Source organism: Ceratotherium simum, chromosome 6 (assembly GCF_057802395.1).
Source record: "Ceratotherium simum simum isolate JZ-2026a chromosome 6, ASM5780239v1, whole genome shotgun sequence".
NCBI lineage: Eukaryota > Metazoa > Chordata > Mammalia > Perissodactyla > Rhinocerotidae > Ceratotherium > Ceratotherium simum.
The window spans coordinates 75,069,498-75,089,878 of NC_141905.1; positions in this window are offsets into that span (position 1 = coordinate 75,069,498).

Consider the following 20,381-nt stretch of genomic DNA (forward strand, 5'->3'; position numbering starts at 1 on the left):
CAAAAATATGGGCAGGTTTCTGCGCTGCTCTAACCAGGAGTCAGAATGGACTCGACAGCACTAACAACAGCCCAAAAGTCAGAGGGTGTGGGGACTTTTCCTAGGACTTGAAAATCAGAAAGATAATTATTTATTCTAAATAGATGTCCATAGAGATAGAGAATATTGTTATATTAGAGAATAGTAGAAAAAGCATAAAACTGGGGCTGGGGTCCTGGAGTCTGGTCTAGACTCTGCAGTAACTGGCTCTCTGGCCCTGGGCAAATTATTTCCCCTCCTTGAGCCTTGGTTTCTCCAATTTTGGTAAAATTGAGAATGTTAAAATTATTTCTAAGATCACTTGCTTTTTAAAAAATAATATTTGGGGGGGCCGCCCCGTGGCTTAGCGGTTGAGTGCGCACACTCCGCTGCTGGCGGCCTGGGTTCGGATCCCGGGCGCGCACCAACGCACCGCTTGTCTGGCCATGCTAAGGCGGCATCCCACATACAGCAACTAGCAGGATGTGCAACTACGACATACAACTATCTACTGGGGCATTGGGGAGAAAAAGGGAAAAAAAGGAGGAGGATTGGCGATAGATGATGTTAGCTCAGAGCTGGTCTTCCTCAGCAAAAAGAGGAGGATTAGCATGGATGTTAGCTCAGGGCTGATCTTCCTCTCACACACAAAATAATAATAATAATAATAATATTTGGAATGAGGTTAGGGTATTTCTAAATTAATTATTTTGCTGGATTTTTTGTTTATTCATTTTTTTTCTGAGGAAGATTGGCCCTGAACTAACATCTGTGCCAATCTTCCTCCACCTTGTTTCTGGGACACTGCCACAGCATGGTTTTTTTTTTTTTTTTGTGAGGAAGATCAGCCCTGAGCTAACATCCAGGCCAATCCTCCTCTTTTTGCTGAGGAAGACTGGCCCTGAGCTAACATCTATTGCCAATCTTCCTCCTTTTTTTTTTTTTTCCCCTTTCTCTCCCCAAAGCCCCAGTAGATAGTTGTATGTCATAGTTGCACATTCTTCTAGTTGCTCTATGTGGGACGCGGCCTCAGCATGGCCAGACAAGCGGTGCGTCGGTGTGGCCCAGATCCGAACCCAGGCCGTCTGTGGTGGAGTGAGGGCACTTAACTGCTAAGCCACGGGGCCGGCCCCCCACAGTGTGGTTTAACAAGCAATATGTAGGTCCGTGCCTGGATCTGAACCAGAGAATGCCGAGGCCCAAGTGGAGCAAGTGAACTTAACCACTACACCACCAGGCTGGCCCCTGCTGGATTTTTTTGAAGTTTCCATCCAGCACTAACACTCTAAGATTCTATTTTTTATTTTGCTTATGACATTCTCTTCTGATCATAGTCTCCCCACCTTATGAAGCTCCAATTGAATATCTGTATGTTTTCACGTGAAATAACTTTCCACGGATATACAGTAATGGTAGAGATTCAAAAGTCTTTTAATTTTTTAAGTGGTCTTCATGATGAAAAAAACCTTTTTCACTTCCCTTCAACATATTTAGTTGAGGGGCCCTATAGTGGAGGAATCTGCATATAGCACCACTGCAACAGTTGCAGATTTCACAGCCCATGACACTACATTTTATACATTAAAAAATAAAATACCTATACCTATATTACAGAAAAACTCTCAAAATTCAAGTTCTCACTCAGGCTAAACTTCTAGTTTGGATTTGATATTAAAATACATAAGAGACTATGTATATGGGACTATAATATTTAAATTTTTTCTATCCCAATTATTGTTTGTTGCCATGAGATTACTATGTGGACGAGAATATATAAACTAGAGGAAATTTTATCTTTTCCCCTAAAATGTATTAAAAGAGAAGACACTTGAGTCCTGAATGATTTCCCTCTTTCCTAGACAATTCCTGCATTTTTCAGATGAAAGAGACGGATGTATCTGTGTGGACTGGTGAGAAGGTATACTAAGGAAATAAACTCAGGTCCCACAGAGTAGTGGTGGCAACGGATGTGGCATCTTTGGGGTGTTTGTCAGGCAGCTGTCTCCAGGTTACCTAGGAGCCCACACGCTCTGCTCTCCGGAGTTTGTTCTAAAGCAGTTGCATAAGTGTGATCATCGATAAAGATGCTCCTCTCCTCTCCCGAGCTGGTTTTCGTTTAATTGAAAAAAGAAGTACTGAAAAATGACAACTATTTTTAAGCTTCACTCAGAAGCCAGTTTGATCTCCTTTGCTACCCAATTCTACTTTAAAAAAATATAAAATACATCTAATGCAATTAGTTAAGCAATTAATCTAGTCTTCAAACTGAATTTCATCCATTATTAGTTTCAATTTTAATAAATTGATATAATTCATCCAAAACATCAAATTGGTTGTGCTATAGGGAACCTCATGGAGCAAACGAAATGCTAAACTCACTTAGCAGAAAGAGATATGAAAATCATCTCAGGCTTCAATTTCATAGGATTAAACAATTACTTTTGTTACTAGTTTTTAAAATAATTCTTTGTAATAGTAAGTTCCTAAAATGACTCATAATTAAATTTAGCTCCTTCTTCATAGTAGAAGGGCAAGATAATGACCCATGACAGCTAGCTTAAGAGTTAGATGTACTCTTATTTTCTTATATAACTATGAAAAAAGTCATGGCTAACAAATATTTGGAATGGTTTTACCTGTTCCCTCGAGTGGGCCCAAATGCCACTGTTTCTCTGTAGGTATTATTGTCACGTTATCTTGGCAAATCAAGGTGCAGAGGTCCCTTTACATTCCCTTTACATACATTCCCTTATTGCTGACTCATTCTGGCACATTCTGAAGCAGTTTACTCTCCAAAAGTGGGCACTCATCTTCTGAGGTTCACATCACAGGAGATCCCTGGGCTCCCGTGCTCCTGGGGAGGCTGGAAGGAGGGCAAATGGGGCCATCAGGCAAATCACAGCCTGTCCATCCTGCAGCCCTGAATGGAACAGGCAGTACATTTTAGAGGGAGCTTCAAATACTTACACCTTAGCCTGAGAGAGTGGTTCCCGAGTGTTTTCAGTCCTGGACCACATGATGAGAAATCTAGTGTCGAGGGGCTGGAGGTAAGCGTGATTTTTTTTTTTTTTTATTGCTACCAGTTTGGAGTTGACGGAGCACGTGTTTCACATATAAATATTACCCAAGACTCAAAAGTCAGGCGTCAGGTGCTTTTGAGACGTTATTCAGGAGGTTCCGGTCCAAGGTGGCCAGATAGGAGGCTCCTGAACTCACCTCCTCCCACGGACACACTGAATCTACAGCTACACATGGAGCAATTCCCTCTGAAAGAAATCCAGAAACTAGCTGAGCGACTCCTACACATCGGACGAATGAGAAAATACCGACATCTAAACGGGTCTTGGCATACCTTCGACTACCGGGAGTCACTAACAACAAAGAAGGCAGCTCGGACAATCACAAAGGTTTGACGGACAACCAGGAGCTCAGACCCAGATGAACGAGAAGGTGTGTCTCCTACATGAGACCACTCTGTCAAGACTGGGAGAGGTGGCCGTTTTGCCTAATGTGGAGAAACCAACACAGAGAGGCAAGGAAAATGAAGAAACAAAGGAATATGTTTCAAACAAAAGAACAAGATAAAATTCCAGAAACAGACCTTAATGAAATGGAGATAAGTGCTTTACCTGATAAAGGGACCTCATTCACATCCATATTCATTCAGCTGACCATTCCCAATGTTAAGTTTCATGATGCAACTTTAAGTGCAATTAAACTTGTATGACTCAAAATTGTGTGACTAATGACACTAGCTTCAATTGCAATCACTCATTAATGCAGACCTGCCAGCCTGACCCCAGATAACACCAATTCCTTAACAGTAGTCAGGGAAGGATGTCAGACTCTCCAGTTCATGTTTCCTGGATAATCAGTTAAACTTCAGGCGGGCTGCACCTCAAGGCCAGGCAGGATACCCAAGACCTGGGATGGTCCTGTTACCTGGGCTCATGATGTCAACTTTGTATATTCAAATCTCATGGATGCTACTCCCATAATACCTACGTGGATGAGTTGTGTTTCAGGAAACACCAACCATCTCCCTGTAACTTCCTCTCTCCGTGGCTTCCCTAAAAGTCCTCAATTCTTCAGAAAATTTGGCTGTATTTAGATGTCCTAGAGGAGATATATGGTATCTGGAATTTCCAGCGGGTTTATTCACTGGAGAGAAGTTCTCCATCACAGTTGAGCTGCTTTTATGGGGCCAGCAACTCCCATCATTTGGCAATTTCCCAAGGAGCAGAAATCCTCAGTCAGGCATCCTAAGGTATTTGCAGCAGCTGCCATTTGTTGAGTGCTTACCATGTGCGAGGGACTGTGCTAAGCCTTTACGCGGCTTAGCACATTTTGTATTATTTTGTATATTATTTTGTATATTCCCCAAAATAACTCTGCAATGAAGTTACCATTATTGTTCCCATTTTACAGAGAAAAAAGTGAGGTTTAGGGAGGGAGAAGAAAGTTCTCTGGATTTCTTCTGTAACATAAATGGCAATCTAGGAAATTTCATTTCAGAAAACAGTAGGGCAAGTGGACAAGATTCTCTTGTCCCGTACGTAGACTCGATTATAAAGGTGATGTTTATGTGCACGTTTACTCCTCGAAAGGCAATGTGCCTATGCATTTATACCTATGGTATTAACATGATGAGTAAATATTTGTTTTAGGGTTGTATATGCCAAGACTGAAGAAGCCTGAAGACACCACTGATGCTATATTTGTAAATGCAGTTCCCATAATTGCCAAATGGATGAGATCCTTGACCCCAGTTTCTGAGGATGATCAGCTTTGGTTGGCAATTTACTAACTTCACCTTCTCCCTTTTAAAGTATACCAGGTTTTGGAATAAGCCACACTGGGGCCATCCAGATCAGCATTTCTCAAACTTGAATGTGTACACAAAATCCCCTGGAGATCCTGTTAAAATTCGTATTCTGATTCAGCAGGTGCAGGTGGCCTTTGCATCTCTAACTAGTTAGCTCCCAGGTGCTGGTCCATGGACCACACTTTGAGTAGCAAGAATCGAGACTTCTTCCAAAAGGAAGAAAAGAAATATCATACGTAGAAAGAATTCTCTCCTACACTCTGTAGACAGAGATTGAGTCTGGGACTGTACAAACATTACATACATAGAGATATTTCCCTGGGAAAATGTTATGTTTGGCCAAACTGCTAAATATTTGATATTCTCCAGTTCTTATTTTTTTAATGCAAAAGTACTTCAAATATTGTTCCAAAGATTTCCGGCTAATACAGATCATCCATTAATGAGTTAGACTCATCTAAAGCAATCAATCTTTTTCTCTAAATTTTTTTCACACCTTTTTCTATGATCTAACTGTTCAAAACAGCTCTTGGAAACTAAAAAAGGAATCATAAGGCACAAATTATCTTTCATGACTGTAATGTGTCTCTCAATGTGATTCTGATCCAATTGATAGTAATTTATTGCATTGTTTTATCCTTATCAGGATCTAATTAGAAAAAATAACTGTCATTAATGTGTAATCAAGTCTTATTTCATAAGAGAATTTATGGTGTGTAAACACTTAAGAAGTGGTTATTCTAGTAGCATTCTCAACCCAGATAGGTTTGCAGAATATCCTTGTCCTTCCTGTAATGTTTAATCGAGAAAAGTATTTGTCAAGACATGGCAGTGACTTGATATGATGATATCACCCATAAAAAATAGGATATTATTTCCAGTAATTTTTATGACTCATACACTTAAGAAATACTTTACATAACTGCTTATCCAGGAAAGGATATTTTAGAGAAAATTTAATTTAAACTATATTTAATTTAACTTCAATTATCCAAATGACTGCTTCATCTGAAGTATTTACGTTTCATCTACGTGTTTAGTATTCTCTAGACAAAGTTGTAGTCATCATGTAAACGAAAAAATGTAATTAGCTTAATTACCTGGTGTTAACTGTGATTTTCCTTATGCAATATTAATTACTTGTCATTTATTGCTTATAATCAGGTTTTAAATATATATATTTATTAAACTCAGACTGATGACATGTATCATTTCACAATTAAAATATCAAATTATGTGTTAAGTGTGTGGTGCTAATCAGAAGTGAGATCTATTGGCTTAGAAAAGGAGAAAGTATTGATCTTAATTAGAAGAAACAAACTAGATTGTTAATAAATTCTGTAAAGCCTTATAGAAACACAAATAAAACAGAAAAAGTTCATTAGACTAACAATAATAACAATATCTGTTAAGTGCCCTCTATGTGCCAGGCCCTATTCTACATGCTGTACCTGTCCTGTCTCCTTTATTCCTCACAGGAACCCAGTGAGGTGGGTTATAACATTCCTATTTTACAGATGAGGAAACTGAGATACAAAGAGCTTAGGCAACAAGTCTAAGATCACATCAGCACATGGTGGAGTGGGGATGCACACCTGGGAAATCTGGTTTCAGAGCCCACATACTCCACTACAGAAGTGTAGAAAGTTTTGTGTTCTTTAGATCAGAGGTTGGCAAACTATAGCCCACCAGCTAAATCTGGCCTGCCAACTTAAGCCTGTAAACTGTGAATGGTTTCTATGTTTTTTAAAAATTGAAATAAAAAAATATTTTTGTGGCACAAGACAATTATATGAAATTAAAATTTCAGTGTCCATAGATAAAGTCTTACTGGAACAGAATCGCTTTCTTTTGTTTACGTATTGTCTATGGCTATTTTCATGTTACAACAGCCAAGTTGAGTAGTAGCAACACAGACCACATGGCCCACAAAGCCTAAGGTATTTACTATCTGGCCTTTATAAAAAAGGAGTGAAGGGAATCAAGAAGACAGAATTTGAGCAAATGCAGCAGAGGGTCCATCCAAATGGACTGCGACTCACTCAAGGTTACCTGCAATGGGGCCACACCTTATGAAAATGAAAGTATAAAATGAGAAAAATGTCATGCAATTAAGTAAATAGCAATCAGAGTCAGAGTAACTGGTGTCTAGCCTGCTTTTCCCAGGGCAAAGGTGTGGGAAGGATTTGGGGCGGGGTCTGGGCTGCAGGAAAGGATAAGATTAGGAAAGGCAGAATTGCGCACCCAATTTTCTAGATTTGGCACATACCTGCTGCTTTCCCTACTGTTTGGTCAAAACCAGAGCCAGTAAATCAAGGAAGGACAAAAATCTCATCTACCTGTTGCCATCGTTGCCTGGAAGGGCTTTTGGACAGAAGGCCTGCAGAGATCTTCCCGGGGGCTGGGTCAGGAGCGAGGTGGGGTGTAAATCGGTTTGGTGGAGCAGGGGTGCAGCGTGCCTAGGCACAGTGGGAGGAGGACAAGGAAGCCCCCTTGTGTGTCAAAGGAGCCATAAACCCACGTGCCCTTGCTATAGAGTGGCAATATTTGCTGAAAAACTGTTCATTCTATAGTGTCTTGCCCGGGAAATGGTCTTTAAAGAGATTATGTTTTTTGGACATTATTAAGATCACTTTTTACCTCCCAAATAGAGATTACTTGAGGATATTCCAATTCCTGGAGAAGATGAGATATCAAAGATTTATTTATTTTCATTAGAACATTTATTTTCATTAGCCAAGATGGGCTGCCATGTTGATACACTTGAGCTGAGGCCTATGAAGTGGGTCAGGCCAATTACCAAAACACCAGAGATGCTAGTCATTTTGTTCGTAAGATCCCATATACTTTCTTGAGTGATTAAGCTCTGTGTAATGATGAAAGATATCCTCTATGGCATCACGTTTATACATAAAAACATATCCGTCAAAAGTGGGAAAACGTTCAGTGTGTGTATCATCAGTTTGGATAGCACAGCAGGATTTGGGTTCTAAACTACTAGAATGATACAAATGTGAATATGTTTACGTTAAAGTTAGGTTTGATCGGTTTCAAGGCCTTTCTTTTTGGAACAGATTATGAAATATCCAGAAGTCTTACCAAGAAAATTCAGACATCTTTGCAGGCAGGTGTTGGTGTCAGCTGGGGAAATACAGTTTAGCATATCCTGGGCATCCTGTGGGAGGGATTAAGATTTCAGTTATTCCCTCAACCCAGTACATTACATCAATGTTTCCCAAACTTGTGTGTATCAGAGTCACCAGAAGAAGTTCTTAAAAATACAGATTCCTCAGTACCACTTCTAAAAAGTCTAATTTAGTAAATCTATGGTACATCCCAGGAATTCAAACTTTTGTAAAGTTTCCCAGGATTTGGAGCCACTAAATTATGTGTCCCTTAATTTTTGCAAATACCGTATTTGATACTCTACATAAAGCTATGTGTGGGCATGTTTTTTTCCTAAAATTTCAGGAAATCAGTCATAATAGCCTCAAAAAGTCATAATAGTCAATAGAGTCCCAGTAGCTTCAAAAAGAAATTCCCTAACTCCTAGTCAGAGAGGCCTGAGGTTCCACCTTGAGTACTTGCAGCCTGTGGTTGGCAGAATGATGTCCCCGCCCCACAAAGATGCCCATGTCCTAATCCTCAGAAGCTGTGAATATGTTATGTTACATGGCAAAGGGGAATCGAGGTTGCAGATGGAATTAAGTTTGCTAGCCAGTTGACTTTAAAATAGGGTGGGCCCAATGTAATCACAAGATTCTTTAAAAGTAGAAAAGCAAGGTAGAAGAGGGAGAACCAGAAAGATGGCGTCATGAGAAGGACTTGGCACAATGTGGCTGACTTTGAAGATGGAAGAGGCCACACACCAAGGAATGGAAATGCCTTTCTACTCTCCCAGCTCATGGCCCGCATTGTTCCTTTATCTCAAATTCTCTTCCCTTTGACTTTTGATGTGACTCCAGAATTCTCCTCACCCCAGGGCTCCAGACAGTCACTACCAACTAATTATAGTGAACACACAAATTAAAGCCTATTTGCCATCCTTGGCTTTAATATCTGTTGTTACTATTCCTCTAATGCAGTTTATTTTGTCAGAGTAACAGTGCAAGTTGCATGCATCTCTCTCTTAATTTGCATAAGAGTCTGAGAGTAGATGCTGATAATGTTCAAGAATATACAAATGCGGGGCCAGCCGGTGGCATAGTGGTTGAGTTCATGCTCCGCTTCGGTGGCCTGGGGTTCACAGGTTCAGATCCCAGGCACAGACCTAGGGCACTGCTCATCAAACCATGCTGTGGTGGCATCCCACATATAAAATAGAGGAAGATGGGCACAGATGTTAGCTCGGGGCCAATCTTTCTCAGCAAAAAGAGGAGGATTGGCAACAGATGTTAGTCCAGGCCCAATCTTCCTCACAAAAAAACAAACAAACAAACAAAGAATACACGAATGCACAGTGTTCCTGGAGCTGATGGCAGGAAGTTGATTAATTCATTAATTCAGTAAGTACTTATAGAGTGTTGACCAGATACCAGGCCCTAGTCTAGGTATTAGGGAACTGAAGTTGAAAATATAGACATGATCTCTACTCTCAATGGAGTTTTCTCTCTAATTCAATGTTTCTCAAAGTGTAGTCCATCAGATAGAACACAGGTGGTGAATCAGTTATCTAGTGCTGTGTAACAAACCACCCCAAAACTCAGTAACTTAAAACAATAGGCATTTATGATTGCTCTATGGATCAGCTGGACAGTTCTGCTGATCTGGGCCAGGTTTGCCAGATCTTGCTTGGTTTCACTCATGTGTCTGTGGTCAGCTGGCAGGTCAGAAGAGGGTCATCTGGTTTAGGATGGCCTCCTCTGCTTTGGCTCTCCTCCACATGATAACTCATCCTTCTGCAGGCTAGCCTGGGTTTATTGATCTTGGACTCTCAGGGGTCCAAGGAAATGAGTGGAAACAAGAAGGGCCTCTTGAGGCCTATGCTCATATCTAGCAAAATGTCGTTTTCATCACATTCTATTAGTCAAAGCAAGTCCAAATTCAAAGGTTGATAAATAGGCTCTATGTCTTACTAGGAGGCGCTAAAAAGTCATATTGCAAAAGGCATAGATGGAGAAAGGCGTAGGGAATTGGGACCATTTTTGTAATCTGTTTACGTGGTTTGTCAGTTTCAGTAGAGAATATGATGAAACAATTTTGTACATCTACATTTGACAAAATTGACATGTAAAATTTATTAGAATTCCACAGTAATCCCTTTTCTTTCATAATAAATGTGGCCATATGTGGTGCCGGTGATACTTGGCATTTTGTCTCAGCACCATTTCCTTACCAGAGAACAGTTCTTATAGGTTAATGTATTTTCACATCATTTGTATTAAATTTGCATTTTATGTCATTTCTAATCCAAGTTAAATTCTCATTTTCACACACAAAAAAAGGATCAATGGCTTAAAAGTGGTTCATTGGAGTGAAAAGGCAGTGATGAAAATAGTAACATAAATACCATAGTTCAGAATAAGCTCATAAACCTAAATAGCAGACGAGACTCCAGTGAGAATCTCACATATGAATCTTTAGGTCTTGGAACAAATGTGAAAATGCAATGGTGCTAATAGGATATACAATGATGATCAAAACTTGGATTGTACTAGATCAGCATTCATTTGTCCTTTCCACCCTGACCTCCAGTCTGCAGTGGGATTAGTCATGAATATTTGTTCAAAGTGGAGTTGATGATGATGCTGTTTTCATAACATTTTCAAATAATACGCTGGTATGCTCAGGTAAATAAATTGACTTTTTTCCCCAGAACAAGTGAAAAAAGAATGCTTTCCAGGGTGAAATCAATTAATTTTGCCACTAAAGGTGGAAATCAACCCAAGACTACACGGGCATTATTCAAAATCGCATTTCTTGTAGTGAAGACAGTTGCAAATCACACTATCGCAGAGGAGCCTGTAAAACCAGCTGCCAGCCACAATGATAATGATACATATTGTTTTTGGAGAGAAAACAAAAACTTAGCCATCAGCCACAGTCCCTTAACAGATGACATTGTTGGACGTTGCGTAGTATATTAACGGCATACTACATGGAATTCTTATGCCGAGTGTGCTGGAGACATGTTTCCCTTTATAGTTGGATGGCCTCACTCCTGTGCAGAGTAGGAATTCCCAGCACACGTGGCACAAGGAAGAGTGCTTTACACATTTTTTTGTCTAGTTTATCACTGAATTTCCACACAATGATTATTTTGTGAATCATAACACTAGCTGAAAAAGATGTGCCGGGATAAGTAAGGACAGAACACCACTGGGTTTTCAGCCAGGATGGGTGTGGTTTTCAAGCTGTAAAAGGTAGCACAGAATTCTGAGTCTCAGAAAGCAGCTTGTGGTCAACCAAATGCTTCATGTCCCTGGTGAGTGTTGAAGGACCGAGAGAATGTTCTAACTACAATAGAAATCTCTCTTCGTCACCTCCACCTAGCCAAATCGCTTTACTCACTCATGTTCTCCAATCTTAATGTGAGTTCTTATTCTTAACCTATCAGCCTTTTGATCATCTCACCTCCTTGAAACATTTTGTTCTCTCAATCTCTGTGACACCATTTTCTCTTGGTTTTCCTCCATCCTCAGTGGCTGCTCCTTCTCAATATCTTCCTCATTTCCCTGAGATTTTAACATTATAGTGCCTCAGGACTTGGTACTTAACAAGTCTTAACAAACAAAATATACTTAACTTAACAAAATATATCTAGAACCTGGGCTACTCTTACCATTTCAATGGCTAATATGAGAAGGTTCTGGGTTTTATTCATCTCAGGACCAATGACAGTAACTAGGAAGCACACAGTGACTTAGGAGGCATGCAGAAAATAACTGTCTAACTACTAAAAGAAAGCATGAGTGTTTGAGTGAATTAACAGGATCAAAATATCAAGAGTAAGTTAATTGACAGAATCATCCAGTTGACAGCCATCCTTCATAAGATTCATTTCCACAAGTAATTTCTGAGCACTTACTGTGGGCCAAGCATGTTATTGAAGTATAATTTACCTCCAAGAAAATGCACCATTTTACAGTTTTATGAGTTTTAGCAAATGTATATATCCATGTAAACAATCAAGATATTGAACATTTCCATCACGTAATTCACCCCCAACCATAGCAACCACTGATTTGTTCTCTGTCATTATAGATTAGTTTTGCCTATTCTAGAACTTCATGTAAACATAATTGTATAGTATGTGCTCTTTTCTCCTGGATTTCTTTCACTTAGTTTAAAGATTTTGTGGTTTATCCATGTTGCTGCATGTATTAGTAGTTCTTTCCTTTACATAACTGAGTAGTGTTCCATTGTATGAATAAAGCATAATTTTTTTATCCATTTACTGGGTGATGAACATTTGCGTTGTTTCCAGCTTGTGGATATTATGAATAAAACTGCTAAGAACATTCAGGTAAGTGGTTTTTTTTTTTAACCTTGTTTAAGCGGATCCTAGAATTTTTTTTTTTTTTAACATTTAAGACTTTATTTTTTCAGAGCATTTTTAGCTTCACAACAAAATTGAGAAGAAGGTACAGAGATTTCCCGTATACCCCTGTGCCCACACATGCATAGCCTTTCCCATTATCAACATCCCTCACCAGAAAATACATTTGTTACAATTGATGAACCTACATTGACACATCATAATCACCCAAAGTCCATAGTTTATATTAGGGTTAAATCTTGGTGCTGTATATTCTATGGGTTTGGACAAATGACATGTATCCATCATTATAGTATCATACATATGGAGTATTTTCACTGCCTTAAAAATCCTCTTTGCTCTACCTGTTCATCCCTCTCCCCACTTCCAACCCCTGGCAACCACTGATCTTTTTATTGTCTCCATAGTTTTTCCTTTTCCAGAATGTCATATAGTTGGAATCATATAGTATGCAGCCTTTGCAGGTTGGTTTATTTCACTTAGTAATATGCATTTAAGTTTCCTCCATGTCTTTTCATGGCTTAATAGCTAATTTCTTTTTAGCACTGAATAATATCCTATTGTCTGGATGTACCACAGTTTATCCATTCACCTGAGGAAGGACATCTTTGTTGCTTGCAAGTTTTATCAATTATGAATAAAGCTGCTATAAACATCCATGTTCAGGTTTTTGTGTGATCATAAGTTTTCAAGTCCTTTGGCTAAATACGGAGGAGCTCAGTTGCTGGTTTCTATGGTAAGATTATGTTTAATTTTATAAGAAACCACCAAACTGTCTTCCAAAGTGGCTGTACCATTTTACATTCCCACCAGCAATGAAGGAGAGTCTCTCTTGCTTCACATCCTCACCAGCACTTCGTGTTGTGAATGTTCTGGATTTTGGCTTTTCTAATAGGTGTAGAGTGTGATATTTTTGTTTTAATTTGCGTGTCCATGATGACATATGATATAGAGTGTTTTTTCATATGCTTATTTGCTATCTGTATATCTTCTTTGGTGAGGTGTCTATTAAGGTCTTTGGCCCATTTTTCACTTGCATTGCTTGATTTTTGTTGTTGAGTGTTAAGAGTTCTTTGTGTATTTTGGATAACTGTCCTTTATCAGATGTGTCTTTTGCAAACATTTTTCCCAGTCTGTGGTTTGTCTTCTTATTCTTTTGGGATTATCTTTCACAGAGCAGATGTTTTTAATTTTAATGAAGTCCAGTTTATCAATTATTTCTTTCATGGATTGTGCCTTTGGTGTCATATCTAAAGAGTCATCACCATACCCAAAGTCATCTAGGTTTTCTCCTATGTTGTCTTCTAGGAGTTTTATAGCTTTGAAGTTTACATTTAGGTCTGTGGTTTTTGAGTTAACTTTTATGAAGGTTATAAGATGTGTATCTAGATTTATTTTTTCGCATGTGAATGTCCAGTTGTTCCAGCACCATTTGATGAAGACGATCTTTGCCCATTGTTTTTCCTTTGCTCCTTTATCAAAGATCCACTTGGCTATATTTATGTGGGTCAATTTCTGGGCTCTCTATTCTGTTTCAATGATCTAGTTGTATATTCTTTTGTCAGGATTGCACTGTCTTGATTACTGTAGCTTTATAGTAAGTCTTGAAGTGGAGTAGTATTTTCCAGCTTTGTTCCTCTGCCTCAGTATTGTGTTGGCTATTCTGGCTCTTTTTCCTCTCCATGTATACTTTAGAATTGGTTTGTCAATATCCACAAAATAACTTGCTGGAAGTTTGATTGGTATTGTGTTGAATCAACAGATCACATTGGGAAGAACTGACATCTTGACAATATTGAGTCTTCCTATCCATGAACATGGAATCTCTCCACTGTAGTTTTTATTTGATTTCATTCATCAGAGTTTTATAGTATTCCTTATATAGATGTCTTTTAAGAGCAGGGGTTTTAATTTTCATAAAGTCCAGTTTATCTATTTTTTAATAGAGTACTTTTAATTTCCTGACTAAGAAATGTTTACCTACCCCAAGGTAGCAAAGATTTTTTTCCTGTGTTTTGTCTTAGAAGGTTTTGGTTTTAGGTTTTACATTTAGATCTATAACTTTCAGTACTTTAAATAAGCCATTCCACTGTGTGCTTGCTTGTTTCTGTTGAGAAGTGTGCTGTCACTCTTAAGTTTGTATTGCCTGTATATGATGTGTCTTTTTTCCCCTCTATTTGGCTTTAAGATTTTTTTCTTTATTATTGAGTTTAAATAATTTTACTATGATGTGCCTTTGTGTGGTTTTCATTGGATTTGCCCTGCTTGGGGATTGTCGAGCTTCTTGGATACGTGGATTCAATTTTTAAAATCAATATTGGACATTTTCAGCCATTATTTTTTCAAATATTTTACTTTACACCTGCTCCAGGAATCCAGTTGTGTGTATGTTACATTGCTTAGTATTTTCCCATAGGTCACTGGAGTTCCATTCGATTTTTCAACCTTTTTTCTCTGTGTACTTTAGTTGGGATAGTTTCTATTGCCATGTCTTCAGTTTCTTGGTCTTTTCTTCTGTAGTGTGTAATCTGCTATTAAATCCATGCTTAATAGTTTCCACTTCTCTCCTCATTATGTCCACATTTTCCTTTGAATCTTGAATATATTTATAATAGCTATTTTAAAGTCCTTGTCTGCAAATTTTATTATCTCTATCAGTTCTGGATCTCTTTCCATTAACTGATGAGTCGTATTTTTCTGCTTCTTTGTATGCCTAATAATGTGTGATTAGATGCTGGGCAATAATAATTTTACATTACTGAGTATGTTATTGTCTTCTATTAAAGAGAATTATAGAACTTTAATTTTTTTTGATTGATGGGAGCAGGCAGTTAATTTACTTGCAGATCAGTTTCAACTTTTTGAGTTTGTCCTTATGTTTTGTTAAACCAGGTTGAGATTAGCCTTTACTCTAGGGCTATATTAGCCTTCCTCCTAAGGCATGGCCTTTTGGGGGGTATCTACTGAATGCCTTGATCATTCAGTGAAATCTTCTTTTCCATTGCGCTGAATGTCTCCCAATCGTGTGTGAGCTCCAGGAGTTGTTCCAATTATAGATTTTCCCAATAGTGGGTCTTTCCCTGATAGCTCTCATTTGACCAGCCTCATGGAATCTTACTCTTTGCAAGCAGAGCTTAGTATTCCTCCAAAGACTCAAGCGGACCCCTACGCCAATTTCTGAAACTCTTCATCTTTGTAGCTTCCTTCTCTCCAGTGGTCTGCTCTGCACATTCTAACTACCTTAGCCTCCCTGAACTCTGATCTCTATCTCGTCATCTTGATGAGTCTGCCCTGCTCTGCTTGGATTCTCCCTTCCTGTGCTGGGGTCCAGGAAATGCCTCCAGGCATATAGCTGGAGTGATTGGAGGTCTCACCTCACTTGTTGTCCTTTTTTCATTTATTACAGTCTTGCACTATCCATTGTCCAGTTTCAGAAACTCATTGCTTCATGTATTTTGTCCATTCTTTTAATTATTTTGGTAAAAAGGCAAGTCTGACACCAGTTGCTCCATCATGGCTAAAAGTAGAAGTCCCTCTGCTTATAATTTTTGAAATGGACTTTGCAACTTGCCTTACACGGTTGGTTGCAAAAGGCACATGGTGTGACAACCTCTGGATTGGCCTGCCCCTCTGTGAGGATCCCCAAATCATTTCTAATTGTTTGATACCCAAAATACCTTAGGAATGGAACAAAGAAAATTTTGGGGGGTTATAAATTATTAGTCTATTTTTTTCTTTTTCCTTTTGCTTGTTCTCTCATTTTTTTCCCCTTTCATCACAGCTCCCAGTATCTCAGCTGTCATCTTGGGTCTGTTAAATTTTGCATCTCTACCTATTTGCTCTCTCACCCCCTTCAATGGCATTTGGAAAATCTTGTTATTCTATTCCTTAAGGACCCTAGAGTTGGCTCCCATTCAAACTCCTTGAGAGTTTATATTTTTGAAAGAAGATCAAAGTAGTTGGAAAATAGCCCAAGTAGATAATGCAACAAAGTTAAAAACCTCAGAGAAGTCAACCAGATCTGTGAAGTGTTGTGATTTTAGGTAGAGTAAATTTGATCTCCATTTGTGCTGTCCAATACGATAGGCACCAGCCACATGTGGCCGTTGACTATTTGAAATGTGACTAGTGTCACATGTTGAAATGATATTATTTTGGATATATTAGATTAAATGAATTATTAAAATATATTTCACATATTTCTTTTTACTTTTTAAAGTGTGGCTAGCATTATATTCCTATTGGGCAGTACTGATGTAGAAAGCAGAGGGCAGGGGAAGGGGCTGTGGTTTTAAGAAGGACAATAGCGTGGCCAGTCTGCATTTTAAAACTGACTGTCTGGCAGTGTGTAGAGGACACACAAGAGAGGGGCTAGTCTGAGGGCAAGGAAAGCAATCAGAAGACTACTGTGATGGCCCAGGAGAGAAATGATTATCATATTCAATGTCACAAAAGTTGTATTTCTATTTGATAAAATTTCCATTTGCTGCATTAGTAGTAGGGAAGCAAAATACAAATGAAACAAACAAAAAAAAATAAGTTATCCAAAAAATGTGTGTGACTTTGTTTTGGAAAGCAGATCCCAAGTCTTATGTGCTCATATACACATGCGTATTAACGCTTCCTGCTATTTCCACTCTTGATCATTTTTTACGTCAGCTGTAGACTAACACAGCCCGGGAGCACATGGCCTTCTGTGGGTTGACACACACTTGTCATCTGGGGCTGGTTTGAAGAATTTGTCCCTCCAGACTTAGCTCTACTACACGTCCCTGGGCAGGTTGCTTAAAATCTGAATCTCACTATCTTCATACGAAAAACAGCTAAAGCTTCCACAGGTTCTGTAGGAGATTAAATGCAAAAACTTAAAAAGTATGTAAAACAAAATAATTAATGCTATAAAATTTTAGGCATGCTTGTTATTATATATGACAAAGTAAACCATTTTCATGCATAGTGGAGGAGGGTTGACCATAATTTCACTCCTTGGGTCCGGGTGAACTCAATTCCCTCATATTTGGCAGGATGATTGCTCTGGAAGGTGTGAGGCAACAACAACCTCCAGATTATTCCAGTCTTCTTCTGCTCAGGGAAGTCTGGCATCCTCAGGTGAGCATGTTCTCCCTCCCCTTGATAGCCTTGGCAGTAGGCTGAACTGGATAAGGGAGGACAGGACAGGCTCTCTGAAGGTTAAGTAAATGAGACCCTGTTTGGCTAACATGATGGCTATCTGGCCACACAGGTGTCCCTCACCTGGAGTTCTTTCCTTCACCTGGAGTTGGGTATTACAAGGCTGCCAGAATCAGAGCTTAAACTTACGTCAATATTTAACACATCTGCATACATAGCTACAGGATTAGAGACTTCCAGATTAGTTTTTTTTTTTTTTTAATGTCTAAAGTGTCAGAGTCAAGGCTGAGTCAATGTTCTGTAGTTCTCTGCTGAATCTGGGAACATGGAATTACCTTCCAATGCGAGCCCACTTTCAACGCCAGGAGGTCCCTGGGGCAGGGCTGCCATGGCCCCATCACCCTTTACAGGGCCCACCTTCTAGCCCGCAATCCCTAAATGTGAGGAGTAACAACGGCTAGTGGAGGGCAGAGTTTTGGTGGTAGCTCCAATCCACCTAGCTGTGGTATTTGAGAATTCCCTATGCATCCAGCACACTGAGTTGCTCCATCTACATACACATAGCATCTGGGGGGCAGGCAACATTGCGTAAATTTTCACTAAACCCCAGGGTATCATACGGCCTCAAATTGCTCAGGAATCAAAGGCCACCATCAGGTACTGAACTGAAAAACACCCATTAAAATTAATAATGGAGCGAAGAATTGAGAAATTACTTTTCATAAATCAGGGAGTAGCAGGAAGGGAGAATTTTAAAACCAAGAATTAGAAAAAAATCCATCAAAGTATTGATGTTATGGCTAAGTACCATCCAAATCTCATGGTGAAATTTACAGCCCAAGATTCGACGTTTGGTATCTGAACTATTGCTGGAATTTGGAGAAATAATTGCACAATAAAATAATCTCTGTGGATTAAGGTAATGCTCGTTGTTATAACTCTGAAATAGCAGTGGCTTAAAACAATAGGAATTTATTTCTTACTCACGTAAAGTCCAAAGTGGGTGTTTGTGATTGATGGGTGGCTTTCCTCTAACCAGGGAACCCAGGCTCCTTCCATCTTGTGGCTCTGCCAGCTTCAACATACGGCCTGCAAGGTTGCTGTAGTTGTCTGCGTCAAACCATGGAAGGGGAGGCATGTGGAGGATTGTGTGTGGGTTTTTATGAGGAGGACTGGAACTGGTGCACATCTGGGCACTCACGTCTCATTTGCGGGAAGTTGACTATGTGGCCCACCTCCTCGCAAGGGAGGTTGGGGAATAGAGTCTAGTTCTAGTCCCTGTAGGAAGAGGCCAGCAGTCTCTGCTTCATTCTCTATAAATAGAAACTTGACAGCACGTTAATGGTCTGAATGAAACAGTATGGTTCATGAAATTTTACAACCCAGCTAAAGGGTTTAGCAAGTTTGAATTTAGGGGCAGTCATTCACCCGGAGCTGACATGATAAACGGCTGATTATGTACAATTCCTTTCTTAGCTTTCGTAACAGCTGGAGAAATTGAATCTTCCCTAAGCATTCTAAAATTTGAACTTATTAATTTATAAAACAACTCCCCACAGACTCTAGTCTCTGTTTCAGAATTTGTCGACTTTGTGTCCTAATTCTACAGCCTATATTGAATAAAAGTCTCCCTAATTACGGATTAAATTTTGTACTATGTAAAATGCCAACTTAGAATAACAAATAATTCACACAAAATGTATTTTGCTTCATGGTAAACCCCAGAGTGAACATTGGCTCTCTTTTTTTTTAGGTTGGTTTGTTTGTTTCGAGTAAAAGAGTCTTCAAAAAATCACAGTTCTTTATGGTGAGATTGGTAGGCGGTTGTTACCATAGCAATTATGCCAAAAAAAATTGCTTCTCATATTCATTCTCTCATTTGTTTGCTCATACATTCAACAGGGATGTTTTAAGGGATTTCTATGTACCAACTGGTCTAGATGCTGAGGTGTGAGAACTAGGCTCAGAGAATTCCAGCCTCCTCTGAGTTTATGATCCACAACTGATTGTGATATGTGTCAAATGAAGGAAGTTCTGAGGGTGGTGTTCTTAGAGGGGAGAGGAGAACCAACTTAATCAGGGCTGGAGAAGATTCCCTCAGCAGATGATTAAATGCTGAGATATGAAAAATTCAGTGGGAATGTGCCGTGGCTCCCATCCATGGAATTCCTTCCTTGTGCCTTCTGTCCTGATGTTAACATTTCCTTTGCCAACCTTTCTGGAACTCTCCTGACAAATAAATTTGTTGCTTTTTTCTGTACCTATAAACTTTGTCATGGGGCTGAATTATTACTTGACAATTTTTCACCTATGAATGTGGTAATTTCGTATGATTCAACGTATATCTGTGACACTGTCAGGCTAAATGGCCCCAGTTTCTTAATATTATGGTATCCCATTATAGTCTTTTAAAAATTTATTTTAAGCAATCTATCACCAACTGACAACATCCCAGTTCTTTTCTATCAAATACTTATTTTTCATATTATTTTTTCCCAAACCATTTTTTCCGAGTTGAATTTTATGTTTCTCTCTTATTCATAATTTCATCTGATGGTGGGGGTCACTGATTCCACCTCTATGATCTAAGAAGTACCCCAATTCCGTTTGTCAGTTCATTTATTCTTTTCTCCAAGTTATTGTTGAGAAATAAATTAGTTATATGGACTATCAAAATAAAATATCAACTGCTTTCCAAAAAGGAATGAACTCTCTTGAAAAATTGCCCCTATTTCATTGCTTTTGAGGGTAAGGCAAGGTTATACAAAAACTGCATGAGCTGGTAAGCTTTTAGTATTTGTTTCCAAGACCACTGCTATCAAATCTGTGAAAACAACTTAGTTTCACACATGTCCACAGACCTGCACAGAGAGTTGTAAATTAAAAAGGGGGCAGACTAGAACCTTCTCT